The 14,089-nt window shown below is 52.1% G+C and overlaps 1 protein-coding gene and 1 long non-coding RNA gene across 6 annotated transcripts in view; one reads left to right on the top strand and one right to left on the bottom strand.

The window, feature by feature from the left end:
* The window catches only part of CTIF (cap binding complex dependent translation initiation factor), a 143,658-nt gene extending 133,257 nt beyond the window's left edge, over positions 1–10,401 (bottom strand). For 2 of the 5 annotated variants that reach the window (XM_030004351.2, XM_030004353.2), the window contains exon 1: positions 10,145–10,401. The gene's annotated coding sequence lies outside the window, so the exon portion shown is untranslated. Of the gene's footprint in view, positions 1–9,341; positions 9,422–10,144 lie in introns of all 5 variants that reach the window. The other 3 variants (XM_030004354.2, XM_041120826.1, XM_030004352.2) reach the window with 2 other exon arrangements.
* LOC115336792 lies at positions 10,134–11,726 on the top strand. Its single transcript, XR_003921913.2, has 3 exons — positions 10,134–10,205; positions 10,738–10,833; positions 11,196–11,726. It is a non-coding gene; the product is annotated as an uncharacterized LOC115336792 (long non-coding RNA).
* The last annotated feature ends 2,363 nt before the right edge of the window (positions 11,727–14,089 follow it).

Genomic DNA, 14,089 nt, shown 5'->3' with positions numbered 1-14,089 from the left:
TCCTCAATTACAATTTTTTTCACATCAGACACCACCTTACCATGAAGCAAGTTTAAAGCACTTCCCATAAAACTTGATTTTAATGCCTGTATTGTCTCACAACAGCCAGAACCGGACAGAAAAGACAACACGATCCCCCCAGGCACTCACACTCTACCTGCTGCAACGGGCTGGCCCAGGGCAAGGGCCAAGGGACTCAAGGAAGGAGAAGAAGGGTGATCTGACATGGGTATTACAAGAAGAAATAGGCTCAGTTTTCTGGGGTTTCTTGTAAAAATGTCTGGAAATTCTGGGCGTTTACATTTACTTACTGGAGACAGCTTAACCACCAGCACACCCATCAGTGTACCACCGTATTTGTTGACTACCAGACCAAAGAGATGGCTTCCTACCAAAGTGCCTCCTTCATCTTTCCAACCAGCCTTTTTTCTCATGTATTTACGGCTGGCACTGCCAGGAGAGAGCCTCCTCCGTGCACTTCCCATGGCAAACAGCTCCTTGAGAAGGTAAGTAATGCGAGGGGCAGGTGAAACTTGCTTACTGCAAGGCTACCACACCTCCAGAAATGTCTGGCTGAACTGGACTGGTCTGATTCAACACAGATCCCAATAAAGATCAGACGTAACTTCTGGGTCCTGGTCTCTGTGCTCCTTACCCCAAGATTTTGGGCTAGTCAAGGCCCTGTTTGGGGGCACTCAACATGATACCTTTGCTACCAGCAAACCGCATTTGCTGTTCAATATGAGGACTCCCAGGTAGCCCCTATGCATTTGGAGGTACCTTAGAGGTACTTCAGCCACACTGCAGAAGCTTGGTCTAGCCCTGCTGAGCAAGCCTAGTATTACCAAGCTATTAAAAGCTCTGCTGGCACTGATCCTGTGACATGAGACCATCACCCACTGTGCCAAAAGGCCTTGCTTTTCAGTTCTTCTCAAGCACTCGGCACAACAGGGTCATGATGAAGTTCCGTATCAATAGCTACAATCCTTGGTGCCAAATGAGGTGTTAATATACACCAAAAAAAGCTTGGCTCTTGTCACCACCAGAGAAGTCCTTGCTCACAGCACACGAGCTTCAGCAAGGCCATATCTGGAGTTACCGATGTTCTGCCAAAGGCTTGTGGAACCCTAAAATTCACCACTGGCTGAAATTCAGCCGTGTCAAAGTGAGATCAAACTCTGCTGCGTGCACCACGCAGACCAAGAGTGAGGACAGACCTATTACCATAAGCTACTGGAGAAACAGTGCCCAAACTTCAGCAACACAGGCTCACAAGATATTGCTCCCAGCCAGAGCCAACCCAGGAGCTAAGAGACCACTCAGAAGAGCCGACCGTCAGCAAAGGACAGCTGCCATGGAAGTAAGATCTGTCCAGCAAGGATTCCATTACATACACCCTCTGCAAGGATCCTATCACACAGAAATTATTACTCCTGAGAGTAATAATTTGAGAGAAGATAAAATTCGAGAGAAGAATAATTTGAGACAAAGGTAATTCCTACTTCAACAAATTTATAAAACAAAGGAATAAGTGGTGCATGTTGGAATTTCCTGAGCAGATCACAATTGCCTTCAGGGTTTCAGTCTCTGGGTTTTGGAGGGGAGAGGAAGGGTTCTGCGGGGCTGGGGAGTTTTTTCTTCTTTTTATTTTCCCTTCTCCCCTTTAGAAAGAAGCAGAGTTTGCAGCCAGCTGTGCTGGCTTCCAGGATAGGAGAACAATTAACCTGAAACTAACGTTTTTACTACAGTACACGGCACGCCAAATGCCTGGTATCACTTAGAGTGGCAGACGATTTAGTGACTCCCTCGCTGAGCAGCAGCGTCTGAAAGCCCTGCGGAGAGCAAGCGATGCTTCCTCCCCAGTATTTAGCAGCCGGTTCAGCTCTGCCGTGAAAGGCAAGCTGGCAGCAGTCCTGCATGGAGCAAACGTCATCATCCATCCATCATCCACGCAGACATCTCCCATCAGTGCCTAGGCGAAGCATCCTTCAGCAGTGCCAGCAGCACGACCGGAGTCACCTCCTCTCCCTAGCGAGTCCGTGCCATCAAATTTCATCAATTTTTTTTATAGTATGACTAGGCTAGCCCCCAAAATTTCAGTTGGCTGGACTCGCCTGCCTCTCCGCAGATGTCTGTGCTCATGGATGAGGAGCAGAGCAGGAGACCTGGAGCTGCTGGAGGTCTGGCAGCGTGTCCTCCTCGCTGCATTACTATCCTCCTGGCACAGGGAAAGCTCCTGCCGACAGCTCGTCCTCCCCCACCGTGCCCTTCCCCACCAAAACGTGAGGTGAGGAGGCAGACAGGCTCCTGCTGAATGAAGCGAGTGTAACTGGAGGTGCTCAAGGAAAACCTCAGCAAAGCCAGCAAGAGATGACTGTGCAAACCAGAGCAGGGGAAAGGCTGAGTCACTTCCTCCCCCAGAGCCCTAAATAGAGAAGAGCGTAAGGAAAATCATTCTCCAAGCTGACAAAAAAGGAAGAGAATCCCCAGTTTAAAAAAAAAAAAAATAAATCAAAGTGCATATAGTGACGGCAGAAGGGACAGAAAAGGCAGCCTCATGCTGCAGCTGTAATGGGAAAGGCTGTCAGGAGCAGAGAGGGGCAGAGCATCATCCTTTGGGAACTAGGGGTTCACTAATCACATTGAACAGCAGCTCTAGCTCCAAGGCAAGTTCACAGGCCATCGATGGTGCCGAAAAGCCACCGCGCTGCTGCCTCGTCTCCTCCAGGCGATGCTGCTGGCCATGACCTCAGTCTCGATGGGAAACCGCAGCGAGCATGGGCAGAGCCTGGCCAAGCTTTTAGGGACAGATTTTATCCACCCCTCAGTGTGCAAACGCTCTACGTGAGCTTCTAGGTGGCAGCACGTGAAATGCCACTGTTAGGAGCAGCAATAGTATAATACCCGATTATCCATCCCAGCAGGTAAGCAGCAAGGCTGGAAAACCCTTTTGAATGGTGGGATACCAGTACAGGCAGGAGACTCTGGAGGTAAATCAGCTTTTCACTGCAAGCTCGGTGGTCATGCACAAGCACAAAGTCCTGGGACAACAGCGTGGCAGCATAGAATAGTTTGGGTTGGAAGGGACCTTTAAAGGTCATCTAGCATCATCCCATCACACCCTCCCTGGCAGCATCCCTACGGCCAGCTCCTCCTTCCCCATGCTCAAGAAGATTTGGGTTATTTCCTTAAAGAGAATTCAGTGAATTATTAAAGGTACTCCTCAGTTAACCTACCCGCTTGCACCCAGACAGACCATATTCAAGCTCACGACTGCTGCAGCCTCTCCTTATAGGCAAGAAGAAATTTGGATTTCCCTTTTCCACCCTCTTTCTTACAGCCTGTAAGTTCTTATCTTTGAGACCTGCACTCCTCTGTCAAATTTGGCTGAAATTAGTCCCCGGGTTAAAAAAGCTTCTGGAGGAATAGCAAGTGACAGCCAGTCTGAGTGCATAAGCCTCATTTCTGTTAATTAAAAAAAAAAAGCAAGCACAGAAACAGAGGAGAAGCTTCAAAGTGGCTGTTTGCAGTCAATAAATAAATCTTTCACCCCATGTAATGCAAATGTGTTAAGAAAAAAAAAAGCCGTGCAAACATCCTTTCTCGGAGCCAATTCTGAGAAAGACTATGTATGCTCTGCAGATGCTCCGAAACTCAGGAGGGAGGGAGAGGGACCAGCACCCTGGGGTGAATCTTTGCATTAAAAGCATCCAAGCAGGGAAGGATGCTGCAGCTCTGCTGACAACCAAGCGCTCCATAGAGCTACGACATCCTGCCCGCCACTGATGCTGCTCCGAGCATCCGCAAAGGCAGGAAAAAATGCTCCTCTGCCTGCGCCAGGCCAGCACAGGGATGGACAGAGCAGGGATGCAGGAAGGGATGGAAAACTCAGCATTCACCAGAAGAGCTTTCCAGAAGCATGCGTTTCATTGCAGAGCTGCCACCAGGATAAAGGAAACTGCTGGTCTCAAAAGAAGGGGAAAAAGCTGTTGGAGAAAGCCATCCATCACCTCAATGCAGCTGGTGCCCTGCAGCTCTTCAGCCTCTTCATCCACATCCATGGCCTCCTCTTCCTCTAGAGGCATCCGTAGCCATCATGGTGAGACCCCACAGACCCTGAAAACTCCACCTAACTCATCTACTAGCTCGCAGTGATGAAATATGCACACTGCTAGAAAAATAAAGAAATCATTTCCAAAAGCGGCCCGAGCCTCCACGTCCTGCTGTAAAGCCTCCAGCTGCAAAAATTATTGCTGCAACTTTTAGGATCGCCAGCCTGGCTTCCCGAGCCAGAGAAAAATGTAATCAAAGATGCCTCCAAGCTGATTGCCTGGCTGGGAAGAGGCATTTTTTGGATCACCGGTATGCCCTGATCTAAGGGAATACAGCTCCTGCAGGTGCAGGCATCCACCCCCACCTCTTCTCACCGTACAAAGCAAACACCACCTTAGACACAAAACATTTCTCTGTTACTAAACTCCAGCTGACAACCACAGCACAACCACAACCCTTCCTGCTCTCTTTTCCTCTCTTGCCCAGTCACCCAAGATGGTATTTCTGATGGCACGTTATTGAAATCCCCTCTGGCTTCACTGCAGCCGGACACGGTGCCCAGGAGCCCTCCAGCTCAGGGGGTTTGCTTCTGGCTGGGTGATGGAGGGAGATGCCAGCACCCAAAAGCAAAACAGCATCTGCAGCCCACTGCTTCGGGCTGGCTTGGTTGGACCTAGACTACACCACAGTCCCGCCAGTGACAGGAGCACACACTTGTCTGCAGGACAAAAACACCCTTTAAAATTCAGCCCACGATTACTCCTGCAAGATCCCCCATTAGCAAACACTAAGATGTGTTTTCACAGCCCTGAACACCCTTCAAAGCCACCTGCAGAAGCTGGTGGCCCCAAAATGACATCTCCATGGACCACGTAGCAGGAGCAGCTTGCAGCCATGGCCATGGGTGAGTCCAGGTCTGCAAAGCAGCTGCCCCAGCCCCGATCTCGCCCAAGGCTGTGCCACCCGCGACCGGCTCCATGCCGGTTGGCAAACCTCTGGCTTCACAAACGAGATGCTCAATGCTCATGACGGCCGAGACCCCTGAAATATCTGCAGCATATTTAGGTTCTAGCTCGAAAGCGTTGTGCTTGCAAAGATAGACTTGTGAGATTTAATCAAGCGATGCAAAACACTTGGGATCGTACCTACTTATTTGTAGAAGACTCTCTCAATGATAGCTTGGAGATGGACTGGGTGCTATCCCTGCCGCGTGGCACGGCACAGCTGATCGCAGAGACCAGACTGCTGCAGCATGCCACGCTGCCGTGCCACAGCCTCCCATGCCAGCCTTCCCACGCCAACCCAGCCGCTCGCTTCCCGTGCCAGCTATCACCCAACGTGACCGGCGGCAGAGGGATGGCGACAGCTTCATTGTGAACACCAGCTTCTCCCAAGTTTCTCAAGCTTCTCCCAAGGTCCCGCTGAACGGAAGCCAAGCAACAAAGCTCCTTCAGGATTTCATGAGTTCAAAAGTGGTTTTCAGGTTTAATTACAAACCCTGTTAACAGTTCCCTGTCGCAGGTGGCTGGGGAAGCTGGTGGCAGCTGTGTGTCTCCCTGTAGCTTCTGCTTCGGCATGGGACAGGCTCCAGCGGTGGTGTAGCCTTCCTGGGGTGGCACAGGCTGTACAAACCGGTCCCAGAGAACCGGGCCAGCTCCAGAGGGAGGGGGAAGGTTGGGGATTTTTTTGCATTAAGGCCAATTAAAATCACTGGTGAGAAACAAGAAGCTTGTGGGTACCCGCATGCATCCTCAGGTCACCCAGACATGACGTGACACCAAGTGATGGGGCACACCACACAGCCGCCCACCTCTGCTCCCCATCATGCCACCCATAACCCTTTCCATCCTGCCACCTCAGAGATGCAGATGACTTCCACCACCACCCAGTAGCATGGTGGACACAACCATGCTGGGGAAGAGGGCGAAGCTGAGCTAGGGCTGGTGGCCACAGAGGAGACGCCCTCGATAAATTGCTGCACATTACGAAATACTCCTGCAGCAGGCTCCTGGCCGACAAGCACAGCAGGATTTGGTCCTGCAGAGATAGCAGAGGCAGTTTAATTGTGTCACCACAGCTTCTCCTACCACCTGAGAAACCAGGTTTTTCTTCTGTACCATGACTGCTACGTGCCTGGGGGACAGGACAGGGGAGGCCAAAGGTTGTCTCTGTAGGAGAGGAGACAGGAGCAATGGCTTTTCTGAAGTAAGCATGAGACTACTCCTAATCAACCTGTGATCCCTAAAGTCTCAGAGGTCCATGGACTGCCTCAAAGGAGTCTCCAAAAGCTAACTCAAAACAGCAAAGATCTCAAATCCATTATAGAGACACCATCCCCATTCCTGACCACTGTTGGGGTACCGCTACATTGCAGAAGACGGGCAATGACGATGCAGAGTCCAGCAAGCCAAGACCTACCATGGCACAGCCCGAGGCAGACGTGGAAGAAACAAAACCTCTCTTTTCAGCAGCAAAGTTGATGGTTAAATGCACAAAAGTTTCGAGAACATCCAGTGTCATTCCCACTTCAGCCTGAACTGAGCAGCAAACGTATTTCTCTTAGGATCACCAGCACGGCATCTATGTTGTAAATGACTACATCTATATGCACACACACATATATAAATAAATAAAAATAAAATAGCCGGTCTCCCAAACAAACAGAAAATTATTGGTTAGCTACACTAGCCCTTCATTTCAGATGACTCGGTAATGCGCTAATTATACTCAGGTAGCAGAACTGCACATTCTCCGAGGAGTTTCACAAGAACATCCCCAAGCATTTATGGAGATTACTCGTCCAGAAGCCTCAACGCTTCCAGATTTTCAAGACAGGAACAGTTGTCCTTTCCCCAACCTGAGGAAGACCATGAACTACCCCAAACAGAGCAGCAGCCTGTTAACTCTGAAACTTAACAATGGCACGTGTAACGTAAATGTCTTAATACTTCTGCCAAACTGAAGAACAATTAAATCATTAGCAGTATTTAATTGCTCCACTGAAATAGTCACGCAATATGCTAAATGTGCCCCCAAAACCTCCTGAAATAGTTTATCTGCTGCCCCCAGCTTCCACAGAAACCATAGGGTCTTGCTATATTTTTAGGTATAGCTCCTCACAAATGCACAGGACCCCAAAGACTCACTTGAGCAGCAAGAACATGAAATTAAATAAGGTCCAGGAGCGTTTTCTTGCTGCTCTGCAGGGACCTACGGGCAAAAACTCAACCAGTGATAACTACTGCAATTTCACACCATTCCTGCTGGGAAAAGACCAAGCAGCAGCAATGATGGCTGCAAGGAGAAACAGAAGAGAGAGACCCAAAATGAGAAGGAAGGGGAGAGTCAGCGTAGCAAAATTTGTCCTCCCCAGGAGACCACTGTAGAGTGAACTCAACAGAGCACTTCACCCCAATATGAGGAAGCTCAGAGAGAAAAAAAAAAAAAAGAGTATTTTTCTCTTCCAAGACAGACAGAGTGCTGAAGGAGGGACATCTGGAGATAAAGCTTAGCACCTCGTCATCTTCCCTTCCACAGTTTGGATCAAGGGCTAACAGCTACGAAGGATGTTTTCACGCTTCGCACACTATTTTTCACGGCGCTCAGGAACCCTGTGTAGACCACTGCCATCCCGCTTGTGCACGAGGCTGACTGAGCTACGGGAATGAAGGTGTCAAAGCCAGCCAAGCCCCCCAGATAGCTCACTCCTCTCCCACATCCCCCTGCAAAGGCAGAACTGGTGTTCAATTCGTCTCCGCAAATGGTTTCTCCAGTCTCCCGTTGGCCGAGGAGCTCCTGGGTGCTGAGCTTTACTGTCCAGCTCACCTGAGACAAGCCGCATTCCCATGTCACCTTCACTAACCAACCACTGCTCCTCTGCTTTCCTTTAAAAGCAACGTGAGATCTTATAAATGATTAAAAAAAATGCTTCCTAAGAGCTGGACAAGTCCCACAACACTTTAACCATGACACCTTAAATTGGCAGAGCCCTCCGGTTCAGTACCCACATGGCAAGGAGGGCTCGGACAGAGAGCTCAGAGGGAAAGAGCTTTACATACAATCACAGCCTGAGCTCTCCAAAACAGACACCGCTCATCTCTCTGCCAAAGATAACACACTTAATGCGGGGAAACCACAGCCTACAAATTTTACTCAAGGCTCGAGGGAATAAAATCCAGTGCGAGGTTTTGCTCTTGGACCTCAGGATCAGCAAGGGCAGAGCAAAGCCTTTATGGTCCTTACGGGGAAAAATAACGTGGTTCGACACAATGAAATGTTTTTTTTCCACGCACTGGAGACAAAGTGTAAATATTTGCTTGTCAGGGTCACATAAGCCATAAGCGGAGCAGGATCCTTCCCTCTCCATCCTGCATGGCACCCCCCACCAGCATCTGGATGCTCAGAGGACGGTCCACCATCAAAAAGCCTTCCTAGATTTTGGAGAGGAGGGACTATTAAATCACCTGGTCTTATTTTGTTATCTTTGGGTTGAGAGAAACGGCCTGGAAGCTCAGTGTATCTTCTGCTTCCTCCCATCTCTTTCGTTTCTGTTAACAAGGCCGTGACTTCAAGCTTCATCCTGTACCTGTCCGAGTGGTGGAGGAAGCGGAAATGAAAGCGGCACAGATGGACACGTGGAAACGGTCGATTTCAGGGGAGCCACCAGGTCTCCAGAGAGGCCCGGGGCACTCCAGCCCTCCTCGTTACGCTGGAAAAACGGCACCTGCCCCTTTCCAATCTAATGGGATTGCCACCTCATCCAGTGTGGGGTCTTCCTGGTGGGGGTCTCACCCCTTCAGAGGAGCCTGACACAGGGAACAGCCCCAGGAGATAAATCTTAGTCTCATTTTATGGAAAAACAACTCCAAGGACCGAGTTTTGGGGCACTGGGAGGCCAGGGACACCCAGCAACTGTGCCTCCAGACATACGGCGTTGCTGGGGGCAGCTGCGGCAAAAAACGTCCCACGACTGCCGGCTGCTCCGCTGCCGCCCACATCTGTTGTCCCACACCGTCACCCCCGGTCCCCGAGACCACGTGCGGCCAGGGTGACTCTGCAGGAAAACAATAATCACAAAACGACAATAAAATCTAGCCCCTGGTGAGTCCTCGCTCGCTACGCCCAAACCCAACCCCGCGTCAAGGATGGGGAAAACACCTCCCGGGAGGTGGGAGATGCTCCCACCTCTGGACCAGGCAGCATCGGACATCCCACCCGGGGGTGTCGGTGTCCGTGTCCCCCCCCCCTCCCCGCTCCGTAAGGATGCTCAGGATTAAACCAGGCGGTACCTTTGTGCCCGCGCACGTTGCCGCCCGCTCTCCTCCTCCCGCCCCGGCGCTTTGCCGTGCCCGGACCACCGCCAGCTCTGCTGAAAAGGGGGGTAACGAGGAACGGCGTTTATCGCGACAGGGACCGGCCGAGGGTTTCCATCCCGTGGGTTTCCCTCTCCGTTTCGTCTGTCGTGGGTGGTGGTGGGGGGGGTTGGTGGAGGAGACGGGGGGGGGGGGGGGAGAGGCCAGCCCTGCCCTTCGTCAGGGCTAACGAAGCGGTCTGGGAAGATTCCAGAGGCCGAGAGCCGTACCCGAATCCGGCCCTCCGCCACCCCCCCCCCGTTACCCGCCCTTCCCGCCGCTCGCGTTTTTGAGGAGAAGGGAAATATTGGGGGGGGGGCAAAGGCGGGGGGGGGGGGGGTCCCCCACGTCCACACACAAATTGTCAGCGAAAGGAAGGAAAAAAAAAAAAAAAAAACAAAAACCCAAACAAAACAAATACCACACGGGACGAGGCCGCTCACACAAGGCGGTTACCGAAACCAGCCCAGAGGCCAAATCCCCAACCGGGCTTCATCTGCAAAATTCAACACCCCCCCCGCCTCACGGCGGCCCAGCCGGCCGCCCCTGTTTATTTTTATTATTATTTCTGAGGTGAAACAAAAGGCGGGACGTGCCCCCCCCCCCACACACGCACACACCCCCCACCACACCACACCACCACCTCCCGCCACAGCACCGGCTGCTGTGTCATCGCCCCCCCCCCCCCCCCCTTCCTTTTCCCTTCCTTTTCCTTTTCCCTTTTCCCTTCCCGGCCTTACCGTGCCGCGGTGCCGGGCGGTGTCAGACCCCCGCCGGCAGGCTCATGGGCGCCGCGCTGAGGTGAGGGGCGGGGAAGGGGAACGGGGAAAGGGGAACGGGGAAGAAGGAGAAGGGGAGAGGGTGTGTGTGTGGGGGGGGGAACCCGAAGGGGTGGCGGGGCGGGGAAGGGGAAGGGAAGGGGGGGGGAAAACAACAAGGGACGCCGCCCGCCCGGGAGGAGACACCCGGCTTCGGCTTCTCCGGCGGAGGGACGGGAGAAGTGACGCGCCCGGCCCGGCCCGGCCCCCGCCGCCGCCGCCGAGCCCTGCCGGGAGTTGTAGTCCGAGCCCCGCCGCCCGGCCTGGGCGGCCATGGCGGGCCGGGGTGGGTGTCCCGGGGTCCCGGAGCGGGGCCTTGCGTCGAGCCCCGGGCCCAGCCGCCTCCGGGGGGAACGGCTGTTAAAGCGACCAGACCCCCCCCCCCCCCCCCCTTTTGGGTTTTGGTGGTGGTTTTTTGGTTTTGGTTTTTTTTTTTTTTTTTTGCTTCCCTGGTTGGAACACCGTAATTCTCATTTTCCCACCTCCACCGCCCGATCGTCTCCTCGGACAGCCAGGCTGCATCCTTCGGGATTCAGCCCCAGAACCGCGTCCTCTGCCAGCCGCCTTCCTCCTCCTCCACGGTCACCCGCATCCAGCCGAGCCTTAAGGAGGTGGGTTTTAAGCTGAGCTTAAAAGAAGGAGACTGCCAGTGTTTCCACATAAATCAAGTGTTTCCATAAAAACCAAGCGTTTCCACATAAATACACAAAACTCGGGAGTCGAGAAATGTAAAAACCAGTATTTAAACACCTTTTAAACACCCTTCTACCCAGCTGGATCCGTTTAGCCCCTTCAGACCTGCTCAAACCCACTTGGAAACGTTCCTACAAGAGACTTAAACCACCTTCTCCTTACCCCATCAGGCTCCCAAAACCACCAACCCGCCTAATCATTCCTCTTTTCTTCTTGTTTGGGTTATATTCAAGAGGTAACTTTATTTCTAGCCATGAATTCTTTGTTGCTCTCAGTCTAGCTCTGCTGTAACATTCATCCGGATAAATGGATCGTGTTAATGAACATCAACGGAAGAACCGCAGCCATAAATTAACCAGGAGAGCTGGCCTCTGAAGAAACCTTAATTCTACTTTGACGGCAAAATCGGATTCAGACGGTCTCTCTCCCTGCTGTGCTTTATTTTTGGCCATATCGTTTGCTGGGCAGGTTGCCATGACAACCTTATATTCACCGGAGGGTGGCTATAATTGGGAGAGCACATTGTTAATTTAGCTCCAGATTTTTTTTTTATTTTGTCGTATTTTAAGCAAAGGGGAACTGCCTGGATTTTCATATTTGTATCTGTGATCATACTACGGTTTAATTATTAATCCGAGCGCCAATAGCATCGCTCCAGCGAAGGCTGAGCTGCCGTGCAGAGCTCGCCGGGGCAGACAACAGCTCTGTCCGCATCCCATTTCCCCGGCTCATCTCCTCCTCCAGCACCCACACACACACCCCCTTCCAGCCCCCCCGAGCCCCTAAGCCAAGAGTCCCCCGGACCAGGATTTCCCAGGGATGCTCCTGGTGTATGGGAGCAGGGTTGGGGGAAAAAAAAAAGGTAGTCTCTGCCCTTGCATTAATGACCATTTTTTGAAATGCTAGCGTGGCTGGGATTGTCAACTTTAACCTGATAATAATTCATCTCAGCTAATTATTTATGGCAAATCGCCCTCTTTGGAGAACACAGGCCCGTAATATTAACGGTGTGAACACGCTGGCATGTGTAAAGTCCTGGGTGGGAACATCGGGTCCTGGCCCCACATGGTGGGACTTCTCCGTGCGTCCCGCTCCCGCCCCCACCTGCTCAAGTCATCCTTGACCTGGTGACATCGCAAAATGCCACCGGGCATCCCGGGTGCTCGCCCCCAGCCTTGCTGGAAGCAGAAGGGTGGCTGGGGACTGGCTGCTCTGGTTCAGGAGCCCAGATGGGTGCTGGATCGGGGCACACAACTTCCAGCCTGAGATTTTAAGGGGGTGGGAAATGACCCATCCCGCAGAGCGTGGTGTCTGTGGGAGCGTGGGAGGGAACTGGATTCATTCCTCTAGTAGGTGGGGATTGGAATTTGGACCGGGATGACAGCAGGGTGACTAAAGGGAAACCCAGGGAACGTGGCACGTGGGATGGGTGCCAGGCAGCATCAGCCTGGGACTCGGGAAAAGGTGCCATCGCTGCCATCTCGCTCCCACCCTCACGTGGGTCTGAAGCTCCACAGCCACACTGGTCATGGCTCATTATTAACCTGTCCCAGCAGGAAGAAAGTGCAGCTTTAGGGTAGCCGGGGACTTTTCTCCAGGAGCTGGTGCGGCTCCAGGTCCAAAGAGCAAAGCGGAGCTGCTCATCCCATCCCCATGCGGGTACAACCCTGCTCCCCTCCAGCCTGGTGCCTCAGCCCCTCCGACGTGCACGCTCAGCAGCTCGGCCTCCTCCTTTTGTCCCTGCTTCTGGCTTAGAAAGGAGGGAAATTGGGAAAGGAGAGGGTTTCCACTTAAAAAAAAAAAAAAGAGACGAGTTGTGAAAAGCCGGGGATGGAGGAGGGAATGGAAACATCCTTCTTTCAGGGAAAAGATGCTGTGGCTGCTGTTCTGGGTACCATACGCCAGGTAATAACATGAGATGACTCAGTGCTTGGGAAATTAAAATTGGCTCTTTATTAAAAGAGTGTGTTTCGGGAGGTGGTGAGGCATCAGGGGAGTTCCTCCATCGCCTTAGCAGAGGGAGTCGAGGCAGGCTGCCTGGCTCCTTATGCTGCTAAGCACATAGTCCACGAGATGCTGGGACCCGCGCGGGCAGCCTGTATCCTGCCTCAGCATCCTCCCGGGGCTGCCTCCGGGAAAGCGCCGAGCATCTCTGGGAAGATGTTAAGAGCCTCCCTCAGCTCTCTCCTAATTCAGTAGGAACTGGTGGATCTCTGCCAGTGGGAAATGCTCCAAACTCAAGATTTTTGTCCCAGGAAAATAGCAAGAGACGGAAAGAGCAGCCAGGGACGCAAAGATATTTGAAAGCACAAACTGCAACCAAAAAGATGCAGTGCCAAACTCTGTCCTCGCCCTGGCAATACCCTTTAAAATGGCTTAGCAATGATGGGAACCTGCTGCTTCGAAGGGGAAATATAGAATATTTACAAAGTACCTTGCTCATAGCTGCGGTGTGCCGGTAGCTTGGCGCTCCCTCCCTAGCTTGGAGCAAATCTTGGCTTCACAGAGTGTAGCTGAAGGCAAAATTGAACGTACTGTGTTCTGCTCAAATTATACATCCCCTGTGTGGAAAGCTCAGTTATACATACAGATAGGTACTGAAAAAATAAACTAAAGGAGAAGAGAATTCCTTTCTTCTTCCCCGAGTACTTCTGACGTAGGTGGGATGATGGGGATGTCTCCCAGCATGGAGACACAGTGGTGCCCTCAGCAGGTTTCTAAGAATTGACCATCAAAATGCCACTGTGGTCATCAAGTGCTTAGGTGCTCCATCAGAGACTCCTGCAGGAAAAGAAACCCTTAAAATAGTTGGGTCAACAATTTTCCTGCCAGAGTCAGGGAGATCATTATTCTGGCCAGGCTGCAGTTGAGTTGAAAGCAAATAGACCTCCTTTAAAAAAAAACAAATAATAGCCCTACTGTAGAAGCAAGGACTGGAGACAGACAAGGTCTTTATTCCCATCCCGACAGAGCCTGAGCGAGCGGCTCTGCCCTCCTTCCCGAGCGCGGAGACGTCTGCCCGTGCCGGGGGGGCCGGTGGTGTTGGACGTGGGGCTCCAGCGGTTCCTTTTCCACCCAAATCCTATGGGGTGAGATAGCCTGGCTGGAAAGCTAGAGAGAAACTGAGACGATGGGATGTGTGTGTGGCCAGCCAGGATGTTTGTGGCAAAAGAG

This window comes from Aquila chrysaetos, chromosome Z (genome assembly GCF_900496995.4).
Source record: "Aquila chrysaetos chrysaetos chromosome Z, bAquChr1.4, whole genome shotgun sequence".
In the NCBI taxonomy this organism is placed as follows: domain Eukaryota; kingdom Metazoa; phylum Chordata; class Aves; order Accipitriformes; family Accipitridae; genus Aquila; species Aquila chrysaetos.
This window is presented reverse-complemented; position numbering and strand designations above follow the sequence as displayed.